At 46.4% G+C, this 10000-nt stretch overlaps 1 protein-coding gene across 1 annotated transcript in view; it reads left to right on the forward strand.

Moving 5' to 3' along the window:
* The first annotated feature begins 5664 nt into the window (after positions 1–5664).
* LOC144101418 (multiple inositol polyphosphate phosphatase 1-like) overlaps positions 5665–10000 on the forward strand; it is a 48317-nt gene continuing 43981 nt past the window's right edge. Inside the window, exon 1 of the mRNA XM_077634577.1 lies at positions 5665–6342. The gene's annotated coding sequence lies outside the window, so the exon portion shown is untranslated. The remainder of the gene's footprint in view (positions 6343–10000) is intronic.

Here is a 10000-nt window from a genome sequence, read left to right on the forward strand (position 1 = left end):
CAATAGCCTCTCCCATATGTGTCTTGTTAACCCTGTCCTCTGCCAGGTTCGGCCACGTTGCCCCAGCAATCCTCTTAATCTCATTCGCATACGTCACTCGCTACCGCCCCCTGATACGGTTGCAATATCTTGGAATCTGCTCCGCAGTATTAACGAAGCGCTGTTTATCTCTGATATCTTTTAGTGCTCGTGTACTCGCTGCGGCATCGATGAGGAGATATATATGCCTCGTCTCTAAATGCTACTTAAGATAACACGTAGCTAAAGTAATAGATTGCAAAAGATAAGATGCCGCCTTGGGGCATCTATTCAAATGTAGCACCCGGGCTCCACTTGAAACAAAGCGGAGCATTCCACGGAACATTCCACAGAAAATTCCAGCCTATAGAGTACAGCACAAAGTGTGTTGCATGCTTTGACCTGCGCTTCTCGGTGGCTTCAGACCAGGAGCGCTGTATGTCATCTTTATAGGGTGACATGCGTTATTCACTAATTTTACGCTGTGTTCGTGTACACTTGTTTAACTTTCGTGTTTAATGGGGGCTATTTTTGTCTTTACTTTTTCTGCTTAATTTCTGTTCGTTATGATTTGATAGCCTCTGGCTCCCTAAACCATCTTCGCTGTACGGAGTATCATGTTAACGCGCTTTTAATCATCATCACCATCATCATCAGTCTGACTACGCCCACTGAAGGGCAGAGGCCTCTCCCATATCTCTCCAACTAACCTTGTCCTATACCAGCTGTGGCCGCCCTATCCCTGCAAACTTCTTAATTTGATCCGCCCACCTAACTTTCTACCGCCCCCTGATACGCTTACGTTCTCTTGGAATCCACCCCGTTACCCTTAAAGACCATCGGTTATATTGCCTTCACATTACATGCCCTGCCCAAGCCCATTCCTTCCTCTTAATTTCGACTAGGATGTTATTAACACGCGTTTGTTCCCTCACCAACTCTGCCCGCTTCCGGTCTCTTAACGTTACACCTATAATTTTTCTTTTCATTGCTCGCTGCGTTGTCCTAACAACAAAACAGTTAACGCGCTATTCCAAGCTGGCAGAAAAAAAAAGAAATCTTTCCTATCCGTAAAAATGTTTTCAATCTCTCAAAGTTCGCGCGAAAGGGTCAATGACCGACGTTTCAAAACAAATCCACTCAAACAAACTAAACCTTGCGGGAATGAGTCATGAAGCGAACGGCTGTAAATATTTCAATAATTGTGTGCCCGCGAGCGAAAGAGAGCTTCCGCATGTTGGTCGTACCCGTTATTGGCCGAAAACCCAGCTGTTTTTTTTTTTCTGCGCGCCGGTCTTTGTGATGGTCGTCACCTGACCACATGAGTCCAAAGTTGGAAGGCAGCAGTGTTACTGCGGTTGCTATGCTAAGCGCCTGTACATCCGATACTACGGTACAGGCACTACCTTCTCAAGTGTCTAGCCACCGCGGTACGTCTGTCAAGATGGCTGCACGACGTTCTGATCTAGTTCTGTCGTATGAATACCGTATAGACTCGCATACACCCCTCCTCATTTGGCCCCCAATAAGGCAAAATAAAAAGTCGGAAAAGAGCAATTGCGTCTCACGTATGCGTAAAGGCGGGTTCACACTGGCGAGTCGCAAACGTCGTGCGACCGGTTTCGGTCAATTAGTTCCGGTTTCCGAAGCACTAGGTAAGCGGGGAGGGAGCGTAATAAGTCGATTAAAACCTGTCGTATGACCTTCGCGACTAGCGAGTGTGAATCCGCCTTAATTCCTTTCTCGCGACACGTTCCGCAGGGACAATCGCTAACAGCGACACCAGCCTGCGACACACATGTTCGACCACCGTGCCGACAAAACGTTGTTCCGTTCATACTCCGCCTGTAACTGTTGTCGCTGGCAGGCTTCCTCACTGTGCAGCAATTTCGGCCATCCGGTCGTCGTGCTGTCCAGACTTCCAATGTGTTTTCTTTAAGAAGTGTTTTCGCCGGGTCCGCGCTAATTTGTCGCAAGATACGGGATGTCGCACAAAAGGTGGAAGCATAATCTAAGATGCACTGCTGTCAGAAAAAAAATGAGCGAAATAAGTGCCGCTTTCTTAGAAGGGCTGCAGTAAGTCAAGAACTCGAAAAACAGGTGAGGTCCTAACACGAGTGTATACGGTACATGCTGACATTTTTGTTCTCAAAGGGGGTCCAACCAGAGCAGCAAAGATGTACTAAGAGTTCTACGGAGTCACTGTGTACTCGTAAGCACGTACTGTAACTTGTGTTTCAGCACAGTTTTAGAGCGAAAGCTCTACCGCTCGAGGTAAGTACAACTCAGTGTTTCGCCAGGCTTTGCGCGTTTGGCATTGAACCCCAAACCCCAACCAAGGTCAAACCAAGCCCACAACCCCAAGACTAACAATGTGTGACAACGTGTCTTGCTGCACATGGCCATGATTTGTCTTTATTGTATGGTCGCAGCTAATGACCAGCAGCCAGGTGACCGACGACCAGTGGTCACTTGACCTTTGGCCTCTGCGTTCGAACTTTGACCGTGACCTATACAGCTGAGATTCGCATTTCATGATATTGACATCATGCGATGGTGTAGCAATTTCGGCATTCTTCGCTATAAATAAATCGAAAATTAGTTTTTGGGATATGAAATGGCGCAGTATCTGTCTCACATCTCGGCCGACACCCGAACCGCGTCGTAAGGTAAGGGATAAAGAAGTGAGTGAAAGAAGAAAGGAAGAGAGAGGTGCCGTAGTGGAGGGCTCCGGAATAATTTCGACCACCGGGGGATCTCTAACGTGCACTGACATCGAACAGCACACGGGCGCCTTAGCGTTTTGCCTCCATAAAAACGCGGTCGCGGCGGTCGGGTTCGAACCCGGGAGCTCCGGATCAGTAGCCGAGCGCCCTAACCACTGAGCTACCGCGGCGGGTAGTGTGCGTGTGTGGAAATTTGTTTTATACATTACATGAAGCAATTTGCACTCTAATCGAAGAACACACCGCAAACACTGTAGTCCTGTAGTCCTCTAGTCCACTTAAAAGCACTGACGTGTTGCAAACGCAACTTTTTGTCGGCCGTGTTTCGATGGAGGCGAAACGCGAAAAGCGCCCCTGTGCTGTGCGATGTCAGTGCACGTTAAAGATTCCCAGGTTGTCGAAATTATTCCGGAGCCTTCCACTACGCCACCTCTTTATTCCTTTCTTCTTTCACTCCCATCTTCCTCCCTTTTTTTCTTTATTGACTGGCTTTGACCCATAACATTTACACAAAAAACACTCAACAAAAAACACACAAAACGCTATGTACATACGACACTGTCGTGGTCAGCCATCATGAGTCTGGCTTCGTCATACTAAAATTCACGAAGCATACAGAGCGGCTCTAGCCTCGAGAGCCACTCGGGAGGCTCCGCAGCTGCTTTCTGGATGGCCAGAAAGCAGTCCATTCTTTCCCGAAAATAAATTCGAGCAGGTCGTGCGTTTTTTTCACAATAATAGCCTGCCATTCCTCCCTTCCCTTGTAGCGTGGTACGGGCGTCCACCGATATATGTGAGACAGTTACTGCGTCATTTCCTTTCCTCAAAACCAATCTTTATTTGTTCTCTTTTTTTAGTTAAAAGCGCTTCTTCAAGTTCATGTTTAGTATGCTTCTCACTCTTAAGCGGCACTTTGAGTTGAGACAGACGAGCCATGTGCAGGCAGGCCCTACAGTGGGGCAATTAGAAGTGCTCCTGCTCTGGCCCATACGAAAGCTCATGCTCACTCAGACGCTCATTAAGGCGTCGCCCGGGTTTGCCCAACACAGACTTTGCAACACGCCGATGTCTTGTGCATGATGGACGACTCTGTCGCAATAAGAGTGGATTAAACACGGCCATCCGTCGAAGGACACTGCAATTACGAATTCTTAATTATCACTGTGTGAAATGTACACTTCGGGGCGAAAGTCTCAAGTACATCGGGCCTGCACTTGAGCTTTGTAGTGAAAAAATTTACGACAATCCCGAAACGTAAAAATATCTGGAGGCTCAGCAGGATTGTCCCTCAGCCTTCAGCACATTGGCACCTTCACAAGTGCCCCAACCCTGTCGAAAAACACAACAGGAAAGCTTCTGTAGTCACAACAAAAATTCTCGTAGTATTTTTGGCCATAAACTTGTAGTAGCACCAGAAATTTTGGTAGGCACAATATAATTCTGATTAGTATTGTGCGGTTCGTTCTCGTATAGACAGACCTATGAAAAGATACTACAGAAAAATACTATAGTACAACAGAAAAGCACTACGTGTAGAAAAAGTGGCCGCTAGAACTAAACTACAAAATATTTTGTCGTATTGTTTGTTGAAAGTGCCCCATTGCATGGCTAGAAAGTAGACACTGCTACATGAAGATGGATAGATAGATAGATAAAGAGGAGGAGGGAAAGGCAGGGATGTTAACCACAAAGGGGTTCCGGTTGGCTACCCTGCACTGGGGAAGAGGGATTAGGGGGCTAAAAGGAGGAAGAGAGAAGGGGAAAAGGCATAACACCTACCTACCTTCAGGCTACCTGGAGACTTTTGCCTAAGGCCATACATAAGACAAGTAAGGAAATACTGAAAATATAAAAGCGTGGTCGCATATAGAAGCACGGTGGGCATGGCTCCTAACTTCAAATAGAGAGTTCGCGGCTAAGAATCAAACAGCCATGGCTGCATTTCTACACTGGTAAAATGAAAAACGGCCATTTTCTGGGGTTTCGATACACATCGTATCTGGATACCACGCCTTGTCTCACAGCCCATGGCGCTGTTCTGATTGGTACGCAAAAAGCCATTAACCATCAATCATCTTACCTGTCCCTGAGGCGCCGGTATTCAGCCAGAGTACAAATGTGATGCTGGTAAACTTATGTCTAGGCCAGTCGCTCATTACGACCGCGTTTATTATTGCGTTGACTAGAACGTTAAATTCTCTTAACTGAATAACTACTTGGCTCCTGCTTACTTTTTCCCTCAGCGATTCTTTTCTTCGTCCGATTTTCGCCCCCACACCATTCAAGCGGCGATAACAAAGAAGAAAATAAAAGAAAAAAATGTCAATAACGATTTCTGTTTGTAGTTTGCGGGCCAATTTTGTCGGTACAATACAAGCTTTACGGCCTTCTTGTGACCCGCGTAACTCGGCTTGAACATAGTCACACTGTAATTAGTGGCCCTCCTCGCCGCCTGACGGAAAGGATATCCTGCTTCGGCACTTATCTAGCAATATCAGCTCATCTTCAAAAGTTCACTTATCTGTCCCCAGATGACGCAACAATTTGTATATTTGGCAACTGCCGCGTTTGTTTACAAAACGCAAGTTCACTCGAGTTTCGCAACACGCCGACTGATCTCGAACTCTCCATCAGCGCAACACAGCCTGAGGAACCCTATGTGACGAGCACAAAGCGCGATTCTTCAAACAAAATCGTCTCCTCCCTCGCAACTGCGGTGATTAACGAGACTCTGAGAGAAAGCCCGAGAGAGCCGACAGTCCTTGTCCGCTAATAGTCGGCGCGCACGACCAGAGAGAGGGGACCTCAGACAGCAGCGTACAACAGAATGTGGCGAGGACGTAGTGAGGGGGGGGGGGGGGGGTCTTTGTGGAAAGGGAGAGGGCGATAGTACGCGCACGCGAGCTCTCCGGATGCGATCATTCGGCGACGCTTGGTCGTCCTTTGCTCGCGTGGGATACTCGCAGCCGGTCCGGCGCCGGTGTGGTCTGCTACAAGGCAAGCAAGCCTCCGTTGTGTAGTGCGTACAGACAACGACGACCTCGGCGGAAAAAAAACGTGCGTGTTCCATACGCGGCAGCTCGCTCGGCGACTTCGTCACAGCCTCGAAGAGTGATTTTTTCGTTTTGGTTTTTGTTCTGGCGCGCAGCACACGAAAAGTTGCGACAGACGCGCGCGCGCGCGTCGTTCCGCTATTATCGTTTGCGACGCGCTTTCTCTTTCTGCCGCGTGGGGCGCTCTCAGGTTTCTTTTTTTCTTGTTCTTGCGTGCGGTGTGACCGAAGCGGCCCGCCCATAATCGACCAGTCCAAGAAGGAACGACAGCTTTCTTCCGACGCGGGCGAGCTACCGCAAGCGGCGAGCTTTGACTGAGTGGTTCTTCGTAGTTTTCGTGGGATAGTCAAGTTTTGGCTTGTGTGAGGAGAGTGCTGTCCCCTCTGTTCTTTTTGGATTGCTGTTCGTCTTCCGAGAATCCGATACGAGACAATAGTGCCGAAGCGAACATAACTGGACTGCGGAAAGTCGTCTGCTCCGTGGCAATGTGCGGCATGCGGTGACGGCGGCCTGCGCTCTTCTGTTACTGCGATCGACATTTCAAGGTAAGTGGGCATTAAGGGAGGAAAAAAGTATTCAAGGTTCTCAGTACATTCCATGTGTTTTAATGAAATGCGAGTGCATGTCAAAGCAATACCAAAGGCGACATTTTGTTTCCAGACAGGCAGCAATGCAAGTGTCAAATTGCAAACTGTAAATTCTAGGGTTTAATGTCCCGACGTGACACATGTGCATGCAAGTGTCACTGATTTTTTTTTCAACTAATGAGTGTTGCATCGATCAAAGTCAATCTAAAAAAATCCCTCGGTCAAACCGCTGGTTTGTTCGTTCTGAAATTTCGCATAGAGGTAGCATTTGGTGTTAAGTTTTGTCCTAAACTACGTTTGAACAGGCTACTTGCCTAAATCAATAAGAATTAATGCAAAGTCGGCATGGTATTCGGTGATGCCGGACCAAAGCTATAGTGCCAGCGACAAGAGTTGTCAAGGACAAAATGGCAAAAGCAGCCGAACACGAGACAACCTTCCGCCCCCTGCCTTTCGCGGTGAGGGAGATGGGGCTGCTGGTACAGGTGTTGCGAAAACATCTTCTTTAGTCCAGCATCATCGTATACGATTCGAACTTTCGATATTTCTCACCGGCTCAGGCAAGCACCTGACTCAAACGTAGTATAAAACAAAACTTACCGCCGAATTCCAATTCTGCACAAGATTTGAGCGTGACCAAACAAGCGGTTTCTAACAGATAATTTTTTTTTAATTTTTTATGAGCTACGCAACACACTATTTTTCTACGCGACCTACGATCGATCTAATATCTTTTAAATGTCGATGCAGAAGTAGAAATAAATTTCGTTCACGAATTCTACCTAGATGTACCCTGTCATATTGCTCGCGCTTGTACATGTTGCACACAGCAAAAAGGGTTCCTAAAGCAAGAAAAATAAATGCTCAATGGAAGGGCAAAGCCATGCGCCAATGACGGCGCCAGACAAATTTCAAGCAGACAAATGATGAACCGGCAGCTCTAGAAATCGCCAGCATCCTCCACAAAGGGTGAACAATCACAGAGGCGATAAAAGTTGACGCTTGTTTAACGGCTAAGGCGCACATGTCGAGCAATTATTTAGCATTGTTGCACGCGCCTTCAAAATCCTACAACCTATTATAAAAGCCACGCCAAAGATGTTTAGCCTATAAATTGGTCCTGCTAGCTTACCTGAAAGGTGCACGGCTAACGCAGCCGTATATGAACTCCATCAGAAGTAGTGTTCAAGCGCCAAATCTCTTCTGAGGTTCTATGCGATCAATCAGTTGGATAAAAAAGCGTTTTTTTAAGGGGAAAAAAGTCACGTCTACGGACGCAAAACGAGGTTAACGGCGTAATATAAGGCCTGTTAAGGCACCTAACCCCACATAAAAATGTCATGTGGAGTTATTTAAGTGAATATATAGAGTTGTGAATGAAGAGACGAAAAAAATAGGTGAAATGACAATTTTTGTGTCAGCCAGAGTCAGTCTAACGCGCAGTGGTCTAACGCACGAATTTGAGTGAAACGGTCATTATGCCTGATTTCACGCATGTTCCTTCTGTACAGAGAAAGTGAATTCGAGCTATTCGGTACGGATCCATTAGTGAAGAAACTACAGCGCTGTAGATCATTCACAAATGGCTCTTATTTCTGCTGTCAAAGGTAGAAACATAAGAGTTTTTTTTAAAAAAAGCACGCTCACTTAGGCTTCTACGCATTTAGGTGCGTTTCATTTTATTAAAAAGAACCCTAATGTGGCCACTGGCATTTATCGTCATCTAACGAGACTTTTGACTACACCCGAGCGGTGCAGAGCTCTCTGTTTTAACCATCATTGAAAATAATGAAAACAGAAATTTTGTTACGTTATGGTGGGCTTAACGTACAAAAGCGGCACGTTTATTTTATTTTATTTATTTTAATTTAATTATTCACAAAATACTGCTGACGTTATTGAAAAGCCTTAAGCAGGAGTGAGGCTCACATTAACACATTTCGTAAAAAAAAAATAATTATTGCAGTACACGTTATACACAGTACACATAGAAAGGAAACAAATTACAAAAACAAAAGAGAATGTTATACAATACATGATAAGATACAGATGCGAGATATGGCCTGTGAGAGACACCGAAGTGCAGGGCTACTGAATAATTTCCACCGCCTGGGGATCTTTAACGTGCGCTGACATCGCACAGCACACGGGCGCCTTTTGCGTTTCACCCCCATCGAAACGTGCCCACCACGACTGCGATTCGCTTCCTCGTCCTTAGTCTAAGCATCTGGACGTCATAGCCATCAACCAACCCCGGCGAGTAGACGGAAAGAAAGGCGATATTCCCGGTAGGCTACCCGCCGCGGTGGCTCAGTGGTTGGGGCGCTCGGCTACTGATCCGGAGTTCCCGGGTTCGAACCCGACCGCGGCGGATGCGTTTTTATGGAGGAAAAACGCTAAGGCGCCCGTGTGCTGTGCGATGTCAGTGCACGTTAAAGATCCCCAGGTGGTCGAAATTATTCCGGAGTCCTCCACTACGGCACCTCTTTCTTCCTTTCTTCTTTCACTCCCTCCTTTATCTCTTCCCTTACGGCGCGGTTCGGGTGTCCAACGATATATGAGACAGATACTGCGCCATTTCCTTTCCCCAAAAACCAATTATTATTATTATTATTCCCGGTAGGCTACCCCGATGAGGAAAGAGATACCCCCATTGTTGCTAGCAAAAAAAAAACACAATAGCGTGTACAGATTGTTTAATAGGAAGCCGCTCAGGTTCATGACTGTTGAGTTTCCGCTCTGCGTAAAATAAGATTCTTTGGCTCTTTGGGGTTCTGTTGACGGTCATCCGGCAGTAAAGTTCGGAAATCGGAGATAAATAATTTATTCCGCCTTCCACGGAAATTCGTGACGTTGATGATGGCGTTCAGACAGACAGGCAGACTGTAGCTTGACGTCGATAGAAGAAGTCTCCGTCAGAACCACTAACGTGCTGCAGGCGATTAGGAAAATATAATTAAAAATAAAATAAAGTGTCATGGTACCAAAAAATTTTAACAATATCATAGAGATGAAAGGCGGAAAGAAATCGAAAGGATGATACCGGAAAGAGAGTCAAAGCCAGAATTTTCACCAGAAAACCCAAGGGCAGCTAACAAACTTTTTTTTCATGTTTTCCTTCCTTTTTTTTGCTTCTTCGGTTGCCGAAGTCCACGTTGATGCGTACGATGCCTTCTTCCGTAGATAAATTTACTAGATGTCAGCTAAGCCCTGCCGATTGTTACAGTTTGTTCTTTATACTCTGCAATCCTGTTTATTTATCTTTATTGCATGGGTAAACTCTTGCTCCGTCGCCTTAATGCTTTGCTGTGTCGTAAACTACGGACTCCGTGATCGGTATGGTACGTGGATGGCGCCGTTGTCTAAGCTCAGAGATGCGCTTCGAAAAAAAAATGGCTGGTGGTTTATCATTATAAGCACGAAACAATGTGTGAAAGCACGGTGGGCCACCCAAATTCTTGGGGAGAGACAAGCCCATTATGAGGGTGTCCCAGGTCGGTTCCGCACCTGGGTCAGCTCAGTTTTCAAATTTTCGGGAGTGGGATAACCCCATTTTTAGCGGTGGTCCAATTTTATTTTGAGACTAGGTCAAGCCTGTCTTTTAACGGTGCACACC

The sequence above is a fragment of the Amblyomma americanum genome, chromosome 8 (genome assembly GCF_052857255.1).
Source record: "Amblyomma americanum isolate KBUSLIRL-KWMA chromosome 8, ASM5285725v1, whole genome shotgun sequence".
Taxonomy (NCBI): domain Eukaryota; kingdom Metazoa; phylum Arthropoda; class Arachnida; order Ixodida; family Ixodidae; genus Amblyomma; species Amblyomma americanum.